This window comes from Malania oleifera, chromosome 9, assembly GCF_029873635.1.
Source record: "Malania oleifera isolate guangnan ecotype guangnan chromosome 9, ASM2987363v1, whole genome shotgun sequence".
Lineage (NCBI taxonomy): Eukaryota > Viridiplantae > Streptophyta > Magnoliopsida > Santalales > Ximeniaceae > Malania > Malania oleifera.
Window position 1 is genome coordinate 26,119,393 of NC_080425.1, and position 12,721 is coordinate 26,132,113.

Here is a 12,721-nt window from a genome sequence, read left to right on the forward strand (position 1 = left end):
TAAATTAAACAACAAAATGGTTTTGGTGAGCTGGCCTTGGCACTTGTGATATGACTGCATTAGTTGAACTTCTGACAAATTTACAGTATGAGTTGTGCGTTTTAGTTAAATTTATTCATTTATTTTTGTTAAACTTTCAAGTCCTAGCAATTGAACCTCTGTTTAATTGTCATAAAATAATTAGGAGACTAAGGCTTTTCAGATTGTGTCACCCATTAATTTTATGGAATTGCAAGCTTATATTGTAAATTTTGCAAAAACTTAGTTTTTGGAGTTTTTGGACGGAAATAAAATCAAAAGATTGCTGACTGTTCTGGCTCATGTTATCTAATGAATATTTAGTGATTATTATGATGTATAGCAGTGATTAATTTGTTTATTTCATCCAATTTTTTCCATCTTATTTTGTGGGACTAGATATAGTCATTGATAGAAAAAAAAAAAATTGAATGAAAAATAGTCCTGTCTGTTTGCGAGTGCTCACCATAAACTATGTTTTCATCTGAATTTTGTGTGTGCTGCAGTTGTATGAAATTTGATAAGAATTTTAATTGCTTGTTGACATTTCAGGAGATACTCATAGAGACGGTATTTATATGCCATGAAAATTTCAGTTTTCATGAAAAGCACAATTCATTTTTTTCTTGGTTGCAGGGTGAGGATGAGACTGGGAGAGCTAGTATTTTGTAAATATGTTGTAGTCCAGACTCCAGAGCATCTTTCGAGCATTCAGCTATTTAATGTATTTTATTTTGTTGTAAAGTTAGAGATGGAGGTGAGAAGAAGAGAAGAAGAGAAGAGAAGAGGAGAAGAGAAAAAAGGAGAAAATTAGGTGGCCATTTCCTGGAGTCTACATACAGCTCCAGGTCTGCCCTCTTATATATTATTAATAATAATAAAGTTTTAGGACAAAAATATCTGCATTAACACAACCTAATTTCTAAAATAACATATTCTCTTCTAACAATCCCCGTCAAGTTGGAGTTGTATAAATATCACGTAAATCCAGCTTGGCGTGTTTAAATAAAGGCTTCATAAAAACAACGCCTAACTGATTTGTAGATTTTATAAAGGGAGCCCTCACTATCTTCTTCAACACATCATCCCTCACGTAATGATGGTCAACTTCTATGTGCTTTATCCTCTCATGAAGCATTGGATTGCTAGCGACGTAAATGGTAGGTTGATTATCACAAAACATATTTATTGGTTTGTTACCGAGAATCCCATCTTTGACCTGAGAGACTTTAGCCACATTAGCTCACTTGCAATATGAGAAATAGCTCGATATTCTGCTTCAGCACTAGAGCTTGCTACATTAGTTTGTTTCTTGCTACGTCAGGTAATAGGATTACCTCCCATAAATGTACAATATCAGTAGATATTTGATCATCAACAGATCCAGCCCAATCTGCTTCAGAATATCCCAAGATCTTACAATTTCTATTACATTTATATATCAAACTTCTTCTGGGAGAGCCTTTGAGATATTGCAAAATCCTACAACCCGCATCTCAATATGGTTGCCTAGGATTTTCCATAAACTGATTCACCGCCCCCATTGCAAAAGATATGTCAGGTCTAGTGACAGTCAAGTAGATCAACTTGCCAACTAACTGCCTATATCGATGTTTGTCTTCAAAGTCCTGGACGACATCCCTAGGCAACTTCACATTGGGATCTGTTGAGTAATTGGGTAAAATGGAAGACCTATACTCAATGATAGGTCTCTCCCTTTATTTATAATATATGTAAGTACAATGGGAATGACCATAACACCCTTACTAACTCACACTTACTGCTAACAAAACTCTAATAATAATGCTAAATGACTGAATAACCATTAACACCCCCCTCAAGCTGGAGCATATATATCATATGCTCCTAGCTTGTTACAAATGAATTTCACATGAGCACCTCCCAAGGTTTTAGTGAACAAATCAACTAGATGAAATTCAGACTTGACATGAGTGGTCATAATGAGCTTTTGTACAAGTTTCTCTCAAATAAAGTGGCAATCAACTCCAATGTGCTTTGTCCGCTCATGGAAGATAGGGTTGGAGGCAATATGAATAACAACTCTATTATCACTTCAACTCTATAGGTTGAGAATGTGGAAAACCTAGTTCTTTCAACATGTTCTTCAGCCAAACAAGTTCACTTGTAGTATGCGCCATAGCCCTATACTCTGATTCAACATTCGACCTGACAACCACAATTTGTTTCTTACTTTTCCAAGACGCCAAATTACCATCGACAAAGATACAATATCAAGTTTTGGATTTTCGATTGGAAGGTGATCCGACCCAATCTGCATCTATATATCCTTGTTTATGAGTGTGACCCCGATCTTGATATAAGAAACCTCTCCCTGGTGCACTTTTGAGATATCTCAAAATGAGAATTACTACATCTCAGTGACTTGTTCTCAAGGAATCGAGAAATTGACTCACAACACTTGTTGCGAAGGATATATTTGGTCGAATGACTGTGAGATAATTCAACTTTCCAATAAGTCTTTAGTGTCGACATGGGTTAGGCGAAAAATCACCCATATTTGGCATTAACTTAATATTGGGATCCATGGGTGTATCAACAAGTTTGGATCCCAACAACTCCATCTCATCTAAAATATCAAGAACCATACTTCCTTTGTGATAAGATAGTTCTTGTATGAGATCTCGATGCTTCTATACCCAAGAAGTGCTTCAATGGTCCCAAGTCTTTCGTTTGAAACTTACTCTGTAGAAAAAGTTTTAGGTATTGGATGCTATGATCATCATCACTAGTGGTCACAATGTCATATACATATACAATAAGCAAAATACTGCCTGATGGAGTATGACGATCATATACAGAGTGAAATACTGCACACCGATGAAGGCTAAACTCAAGTACTACAACACTAAAATGGCCAAACCATGCTCTTGGAGATTGTTTTAATCCATACAATGACTTCTTGAGCCGACATACTAAGTTTGACTCCCCTTGAGCAACAAACGCAGGGGGTTGCTCCATATATATCTCCTTATCAACATCATCATGTAGGAAAACATTCTTCACATCTAACTGATGTAGAGGCCGATGACAAGTGGTGGCTAAAGAAATGAACAAACATATTGAGACAAGTTTAGCAACCAGGGAGAAAGTGTCTAAATAATCCAAACTATACACCTGAGTATACCCCTTAGCAACAAGGTTGGTCTTAGACGAGCCATATAATCATGAGGATTGACTTTCATATTGTACACCTAGTGACAACCAACCATAGACTTGTTAGGAGGAAGAGGTACCAAATCCCAAGTATCATTATCATGTAGTGGACGCATCTCTTCAACCATTGCCGTCCTCCACCAAGAATTTGATAGGGCTTTAGAAATAGATCTTGGAAGAGCAATAGAAAACAGAGTATTAACAAAACAGTAATAAAAGGGTGACAAGAAATCATAACAAACAAAATTAGAGATCGAATGTTGGGTACAAGTGCGTTTACCTTTTCTAACAGCTATTGGAGGATCAACGTCATGAGAAATAAGATCATTTGATGAGGGAACTAAAGGCACAGTAGTAGAAGTTAGAGGAGGCACTTCCCCTTTAAGCCGCCATGTGTATACCTGCAAATTGGGATGATTTTTAGAGACGAGAAGGACTTAAACTAGATGAAGATGTAGGAGGATTGGACACAGATACTTGGTTTGGATTTGGATTGCAAGGCAGAGGAAGGGACTCATCAAGTTCAATAGAACTTAAGGGATCAGAGTATTATGGTGTAGACTCAAAAAAGATGACATTAGCAGAGACAAGGAATTGATGTAAAGTAGGACTATAACATCGATATCCCTTTTGAGTATAGGAATAGCCCAGAAAAATACATTTGACAACATGAGGATCCAACTTATCCATTCTTGGAGATAATTGATGGACAAAGGACACACAACCAAATAAATGAGGAGGAAGGGAGAACAAAGGAGCCTTTGGAAAGATAACTGAATATGGGATTTTACCACCAAGGACAAAGGATTGCATTTTATTGATGAGGGAGCAAGCTGTGAGCACATCATTAGTCCAAAAGACTTTGGGGACATTCATTTGATACAATAGGGGTACGAGTGACTTCAAGAATGTCTATTTTTCCGATCTGCAATTCCTTTTTTGTGGAGTGTGGACACAAGAGGGTTGATGGATCATATTGGAGTTAGTCGTATAGGTACTGAATTGGTTACTGAAGTACTCCTTAGCTTTATCACTATGAAGTATACAGAGTGGCATGTCAAATTGAGTTTGTATTTGGGAACAAAAAGCACAAAATATCAAACAACTCGGAACGATCTTTCATTAAATATAACCCAAGTCATCCTAGAGTAGTCATCAACAAATGTAACAAAGTACTGAAACCCAACTTTGATGTCACACGACTAGGACCCCAATTATCAGAATGGACAAGCATGAAAGGTCGACTCGGGGAGCAAAGGGAACACGATGATGCTTGCCCAATTGGTAGGACACACACTCAAAATTAGACACAGAACTCAATGTAGGAACTAGCTGTTTCAACTTGCCTAAGGACAGATGACCAAGGCGACAATGGATTTGAAGTGGTGTAGCTACGATTGTGCAGGCAATGGGTGGAGAAGGCGAATCAAAGTAATAAAATCCACGAACTTCACGTCTTGTGCCAATTTTTTTTACTATCTTCAGATCCTTAATAACCCCAAAATCAGGAAGGAATGTGATAGAACAATTTAGTGACTATGTAAGCTTACTAATTGACATAAGATTGAAAGAAGATTTAGGAATGTATGAAGTAGAAGAAAGATAGATAAAAGGAGTAGGATTTACTGTTCATATCCCCTTAATAGCAATAGTGGACCCATCAACAAGGATAACATGAGGGAGACTTTTAGGATATTGTAGATCAGAAAAGAAGTCGGTTGTATTTGTTATATGGTCAGTGGTAGCAGAACCGATAATCCAAGGACCAGTAGGAAGGATGCCAGATGACATTCAAACTGTAGGACCACCTTTCTGGGCAAAAGAAGCAATGTGATAGATGCTTGTGGAGGCAATTGATATTGTAGAATCCTTGAATTCTTCTCCTCTTATATAGCCACAGTACCCAGTTCACTCAAACAAGTGACTAACGAAGGAATCATACTTTTGGGATTTGCAAACGTCATCCCAACATTCAAAAACTCAAACCAATGATCATAAGATTAATTGATGGAACAATTGGAACAACCACGAACAAGGTGACCCACCATGAAAAAGCCACCAACAACCTCAGATGCAGCCCCAAGAAAGCGAGACTGCCACAGCCTCACGCAAAAGAAAAACAGCTTATGAGCACTGCCACTGCCCCAAGAAGGTCACCAATGACCATTACTAACACCGAACAACAACAAACGAATACCATTTGTGCATTGCCATAGCAAAGATTGGATCTTGGAGCAAAGAAACATGCCTAACAGCTTGATATTTTTGGTATATGGAAGGAATTAGAATAGTGAATGAAAAAACACAGCAAATATCACTGTTTCAGACCCAATAAACTCATTAACAATTGATAAACAGCTTCACGAAGCATCAAACAACAATTCCTTAAGTGCCACACTGCCATGGACGAGAACAATTCACCGACGGATATAGCACTGCCGCAGCCTCATAACGGAACATATGAATGCTGCCACAGCTCCAAAAAACTCACAAAGAAGCCTTCACAAGCCTTGAACAGACATTAACGGAATGCCACAAGTGCATAGTCAAAAAAGGTTGAATTTTTGAGCAAAAAACTGACCTAACAGCTTGATAATATGGTCTAGAGAAGGAATCAGAGCATGGCAGAGGAAAAGAAAAAGAAAAAGGTGGCCGGAAATTCACTCACCCACCGACGCGTGGGGTCTTCCCTGCTGGCATTTGGCCAGTGCACGGGGGCTCCTTCGGCGATGGGGTTTTGTGGGGTGAGTTGTCGAGGGGTTTGTTTATGGTTGTATGGTTGGTTTTGTGAAATAATATGGGATGGAGGTGAATCTAGGAAGGACAGCTGTGGGAATGGTATTTTTCGGCGACAACTGAGGAGAGCAGGCTTTAGTTTGGATCATGCTCTAATACCATGAATTGGGTAAAATGGATGACCTAAACTCAATGATAGGTCTCTCCCTCTATTTATATTATATGTAAGTACAATAGGAATGATCGTAACCTTACTAACTGACACTTATTACTAACAAAAACTTTTAACACAAAATAATAATAATGCTAAAAGAATAAATAACCATTAACAGGATCCATAGGAGTATTAATTGGTTTAGTGCCCAACAAACTAGTCTTCTTTGACAAGTCTACTGTATATTTTCGCCAAGAAAGATTCAACCCTCTCCTCCACCGTATAATATCATTACCAAGATAGTAATGCAAAGACCCATGTCTTTGATTTGAAATTTTTCTTGAAGCCATTGCTTAACATTTGTAATCCCATTTTGGTCATTACAATGATGATGATGATATCATCAACATAAATTACTAGTAGTATCACATCTGTCTCCTTAGACAAAAGGCGAATGATCATAGTAACACTTGGTAAGGCCAGATGTAGAAACTAAAACACTAAATTTGTCAAACCAGGTTTGAGGAGATTGCTTAAGACCATAAATGACCTTATGCAGCCTACATACTTTATCATCCTCCCCTTAAGCAAAATGCCCAAGAGGTTGCTCCATGTATACCTCTTCCTGAAAATTTCTGTACTAAAAAGGCTTTCTTCATATCCAACTAGTAGAAGGACCAATCAAAATTATCTAGCAAATGAGATCAATACACGACTAGTGTTTAGTTGAGCAATAGGAGAGAAGGTCTCAGCATAATTAATAGCATATTTTTAGGTGTACCCCTTGGCAACCGACCGAGCCTTAAGCTGTTCAATAGAGCCATCAAGAAGATATTTGATGGTTTAGACCAAATGTTCCTAACCGATTCCTTACTAACAGGAAGATCCACCAAGTCCTATGTCCCTTGTGTGGTTAAGGCATCCATTGCTACTTCCATTGCATGCTTCTGCCCAAGGTTAGAAAGTTCTTCAATATGCGAGGTAGGGATAGAAATTGAGGAAATAGACAAGGCAAAAGAATGCATAGGGCTAGGAAGGTGAAGGATTGGAACATAATGAGCAACAGGATAAACAAATAAGGACTGTTAAGCACATGTTTTCAAGTACTTTTCTGATGAGCAATGGGAAAATACAAGTCACACTGGGATGGCTGTCTAGAATTAGAAGTTGAAATAGTGATGGGTAGAGGAGGCACTTTCCATGGTGGTAGTGACATTTGTGCTTGCTTTCTGTCGTTCATAGACCCTCAATTGTTTTATAATTGATGGATTTGGAAGAGTAGAAGATTTTTCAAGAGGGATAAGGGTAGGAATAGGAGGATCAACACAAGAGTGGGGGGGGGAGGGGGGGGGAGGGGACCATAAATCGTTGGTGGAATCAAATTAGATTCATCCAAAGAGAAATTGGCACTGGAGAAATAAGGTGTCTTCTTAACTTGACATTGGCACTAACATATTTCCTATGAGTGGGGAATACCATCTGTATCCTTTCTGAGTTCTTGAGTACCTAACAAAGGCATATTTAATAGCATGAGGAGAGAACTTGTCCTGAATAATATGTGAAACATGAACAAAACATGTGCACCCAAAAACCTGAGGCACAATAGAGAACATGATGTTGTTAATGGTTATATAGTCATTTGGCATTATTATTATGTGTTAGAGTTTTGTTAGTAAGAAGTGTGAGTTAGTAAAGGTATTATGGTCATTGATATTGTGCTTGAAATATATTATAAATTGAGGGAGAGACCTATCATTGAAGTTAGGTCTTCCATAGTCACCTATAGACACTGCCGATCTGCCCTCCACTGAAATCCCATCTTGGGGAAGTGCCCCACACGCCTGCACGAGCTAATTGAAGGCTGCCATGGCTGACCCCACGCGTCAGCGCGTGAAGCTACTTTCAAGCATGTTTTTGACCTAAAATCATCCAGCAGTGATCAAATCCCTCTATTAACATGTTGATAACGTTTTTCATTATGTTTTTTGTCCTAGGATCTCACTTTTTTTAATTGCTTATGTGCGGGACCTGAGGAATGGTTGTTTGATGCTTCTTGAAGCTGTTTATCAATGGTTGTTGAGTATTTTGGGTCTGAAACAGTGGGATTTGCTGTGTTTTTGATTCAATGTTCTAATTCCTTCCATATACCAAAATATCAAGCTGTTGGGCATGTGTTTTGCTCAAAGATCTAATTGTTGTTTTGACCATGCACTTGTGGTAATTTGTTAGTTGTTGTTCGTTGTTAGTAAAAGTCATTGGTGTCTCTCTTGGATCAGTGGTAGTGTTCATAAGCTGTTTTTTTTTTGTGAGGCTGTGGCAGTTCTATAGAAGTTTGTTGGTGATTTGTCCATGGCAGTTTCGGTGGTTCATCTCTCCAATTGTTCCAGTGGTGTGTGTTGGTTTCTTGGGGCTGTGTCTGAGTTTCTTGGTGCTGTGGCAGCCTTGTACTGATTTATTTGTGACTTGTTCATGGTAGGTCACCTTGTTCGTGGTTGTTACGATTGTTCCAACAATTAATCTTCTTATCACTTATTTGAAATTGAGTGTTGGGTTGGAGTTTGCAAATCCCAAAAGTATTGTTCCCTTGTTAGTCACTTGTTTGAGTGAACTGCGTACTGTGACTATATCAAAGGAGGAATGTTCAAGGTTTCTATTGTATCAATCATCTTAACAAGCATCTTATCACATTGCATCTTTTTCCCAAAAAAGTAATCCTACAATTTATATGTCATCTTGTATCTTTCCCACTAGTCCTTGGGTCATTGATTCTGTTGTCATTGACCATATAACAAGTGCAACCAACTTTTTTTTTGACCTCTACTATCCTAAATCTACCTCAAATTACCGTTGCTGATGGGTCCACTATTGCTGTTAAGGGGATAGGAATAGTAAATCCTACTCCCATCTCTCTTGCTTTTGTTTTATACATTCCTAAGTGCCCTTTGAATCTCATGTCAGTTAGTAAGCTTACAAAGTCACTAAATTGTTTTGTCACTTTCTTCTTGATTTTGTGGTTATTTAGGATCTCAAGACAAGGAAGACAATTGGCATAGGACATGATGCTCATGGGCTTACTACTTTGAGTCGCCTTCTCCTCCCATTGCCTGCACAGTTAGAGCTACACCACTTCAAATCTATCGTTGCCTTGGTCATTTGGTCATTCGTCCTTGGACAAGTTGAAACCAAGGTCTTAAATTTCGATTTCGACTCAAATTTCGAAGCTCCAAAAGTACGGAAATGTCGATAGAAATTTTGATTTTGATGTCAATTTCAATTTTGATTTGAAAAAATAATGGAAATTAGTCGTAAAGAATGGAATTTTTTTGCAAAACTTTAGAAATGATTAACAAACATAATAATATAAGTTTTAGGACTAATATATTACAAATTAAATAAATCTATGTTTTGTATAAGGTGGAAAAGTTGTGAAATTGTATGTGTATCAAACATATTTGTAAGATAATGTACATTAAACATATTCAGTTAATACAAATGAAATTCATAAATCACTTAAATGTTACTTATTATACAAATAATGATAATTTAGACATGAATGGTTAAATAAAATGCTAGTGTAAGTTTATTTTTTCATATAATTTCAAAAACACTTGTAATAATCTTTTGTTTTGATAAAATGAATAAAATAAATTAAGATAGAAATTTCACTTCACTCCCAAATGTCTTATTTGAATTCTGACGAAATTTCATCGTATAGTTAACATTTTGACAAGTTTCGCTAAAATTTCGAGATTTCGATAAATTTAGGATGATTTGTTGAGATTTTGATGGAAATTATGCAAGATGGAAATCGATTGCCATTTCAATTTTGAGGGTGGTGGGACAATTTCGTGGAAATTTAAGACCATGGTTGAAACAACTAGTTCCTACATTGAGTTCTATGCCTAATCTTGAATATGAGTCTTTTCAATTGGGAAAACATCGTGTTCCCTTTGCTTCTCGGGTCCGCAAACGAGTGGTTAGTCCTTTCATGCTTGTCAATTTTGATATTTGGGGTCCTAGTCATGCCACGTCGAAGTTGGGGTTTTAGTACCTTGATGATTACTCTAGAAGGACTTGGTTGTTTAATTAAAGGCCATTCCGAGTTGTTTAAATGTCCTTTGTGCCTTTTGTTTCCAAATAAAAACTCAATTTGGTATGCCAGTCAGGATACTTCATGGTGATAATGCTAAGGAGTACTTTAGTACCCAATTTAGTAGATATATGGCTAATTCTGGTATGATCAATCAGTCCTCTTGTGCCCGCACTCCACAGCAAAATGGAATTGCATAGCAAAAAAAAAAGACACTCTTGAAGTCACTTGTACCCTATTGTATCAAATGAATGTCTCCAAAGTTTTTTGGAGTGATGCGGTGCTCACAGCTTGCTCCCTAATCAATAAAGTGCCATCCTCTGTCTTTGGTGTTAAAATCCTCTATTTAGGTATCTTCCTTATGGCTCCTCTGTTCTCCTTTCCTCCTCATATATTCGATTGTGTTTCCTTTGTCCATTAGTTAACTCTACGAATGGATAAGTTGGATCCTTGTGTTATCAAATGTATTTTTTTGGGCTATTCCTATACTCAAAAGGGAAATCTATGTTATAGTCCTACTTTACATCGATTCTTTGTTTCTGTTGATGTCACCTTTTTTGAGTCTACCCCATACTACTTCGATTCCTTGAGTTCTGTTGACCTTGATAAGTCCTTTCCTCTGCCTTGCTTTTCAAATCTAAACCTGTTATCTGTGTCCAATCCTCCTACTTCATCCAGTATAAGTCCTTCTTGTTGCTTGGATCATTCCAACTTGCAGGTATGCACATGACGGCTCAATTTCCACTACTATGCCTCTAGTTCTCTTGTTAGATGATCTTATTTCCTATGATGTTGCTCTTCCTATTTGGAAAGGTAAATGCACTTGTACCGAACATCCAATCTCTAATTTTGTTGATATGATTTCTTGTCACCCTCATATTACTATTTTGTCAGTACTCTATCTTCTGTTGCTTTTCCAAAATCTATTTTTGAAACCCTATCCCATTCTAGGTGGAGGACTGCAATGGTTGAAGAGATGCATGCACTACATGATAATGATACTTGGGATTTTGTACGTCTTTCTCTCGATAAGTCTATGGTTGGTTGTTGCTAGGGATACAATGTGAAAGTCTATCCTGATGGATTGGCCACCCACTTCAGCAACTCGACTTTAAGAATGCATTTCTAAATGGCAAGTTAGAAGATGAAGTCTACATGAAGGTCTACCACCGGACATTGCACCTTTGTATCGGGAAATTTTGTGACTTGGAGGGGTGAAAAACAGACTGTAGTGGTTGGAAGTAGTGCTGAAGCTGAGTTCAAGGCAGTTGCACAAAGGATATGTGAAGGACCGTGGTTGTGGAAACTTTTGGAAGAACTATAGATCACGGTGAAATTCCCTATCAAACTCTACTGTGATAACAAAACAACCATCAATATCTCTCTCAATCTAGTTCAATATGACAAGACTAAGCATGTAGAAGTGGACTGACACTTTATCAAAGAAAAGGTTGGAGAAGGAACCATTTGTATGACTTATGTTCCTACCAAGGAACAAACAGTAGACATCTTTACCAAAGGGTTAGCCTGACAGAGTTTTGATGATTTCTTCTCCAAGTTGGATATGATCAATATCTATGATCTAACTTGAGGGGAAGTGTAGAAATCCCTAGTGTCTTATAATGATTTAGGTGATATTTATGTAGAGAATTTTCTATTATTGAGAGAGATTATTTTAGGAGATTGTTTCCATCTTTAGCATACCCGATTGTATTATAAGTATAATGTATCGACTTGTACAAATTATTCATTCAAGAAATACAGAAAACCTATTTTGATTTCATAGCCTAACTTTTCTTTGCCGTCAATCATGAGTTTGATTGACTGAGCCCATGCACGGAAATTATTTTCGTTCAGTCTCTCCACTGAGAGTGGGAAGGACGAGCTGTCTAGCCCATTCGAATTCAAGGTGGAGGTGGCTTCAGTCTCGCCATCGAGAGCTTCAGAGGTGCTCAACCCTATGCTGTTAATGGCTCCTTTTGCCATCGTTAACTAGGATTATAGAAACCCTAGCTTTGATACCATGAAACCAAAATAGGTTTTCTTTATTTCTTGAATGAATTATTTGTACAAGCTGATACATTATACTTATAATACAATTAGGTATGCTAAAGATGGAAACAATCTCCTAAAATAATTTCTCTCAATAATAGACAATTCTCTACATAAATATCCACTAAATCACTGCAAGACACCCAGGATTTCTACAAGCATCGATCCAAAAGATTTTGGGAACTTGCATATGAAAGAGTAGAGATTGTGCTATAAGAAGTAAATGTCCATTTTTTCATTCAACTACTCCATTTTGCTGAGAGGTATGCATACATGATGTTTGATGAATAATCCCTTTGGCCAAGCAAAAAGACTGAAGCTCATTTTGAACAAATCGAAGTGCATATTAGATTGAAGAATTTGAATACTAATGCCAAACTGAGTTTTTATTTCTTGGTAGAATTAAATAAATACATTCAAAAATTCAGACCTATCTATCTTTTAAGAAATCGATCCATGTCGTATGTGAAAAATCA

At 37.3% G+C, this 12,721-nt stretch overlaps 1 protein-coding gene across 5 annotated transcripts in view; it reads left to right on the forward strand.

Moving 5' to 3' along the window:
• The window catches only part of LOC131163969 (K(+) efflux antiporter 3, chloroplastic), a 110,423-nt gene that overhangs the window by 32,544 nt on the left and 65,158 nt on the right, over window positions 1–12,721 (forward strand). The window lies entirely within an intron of this gene.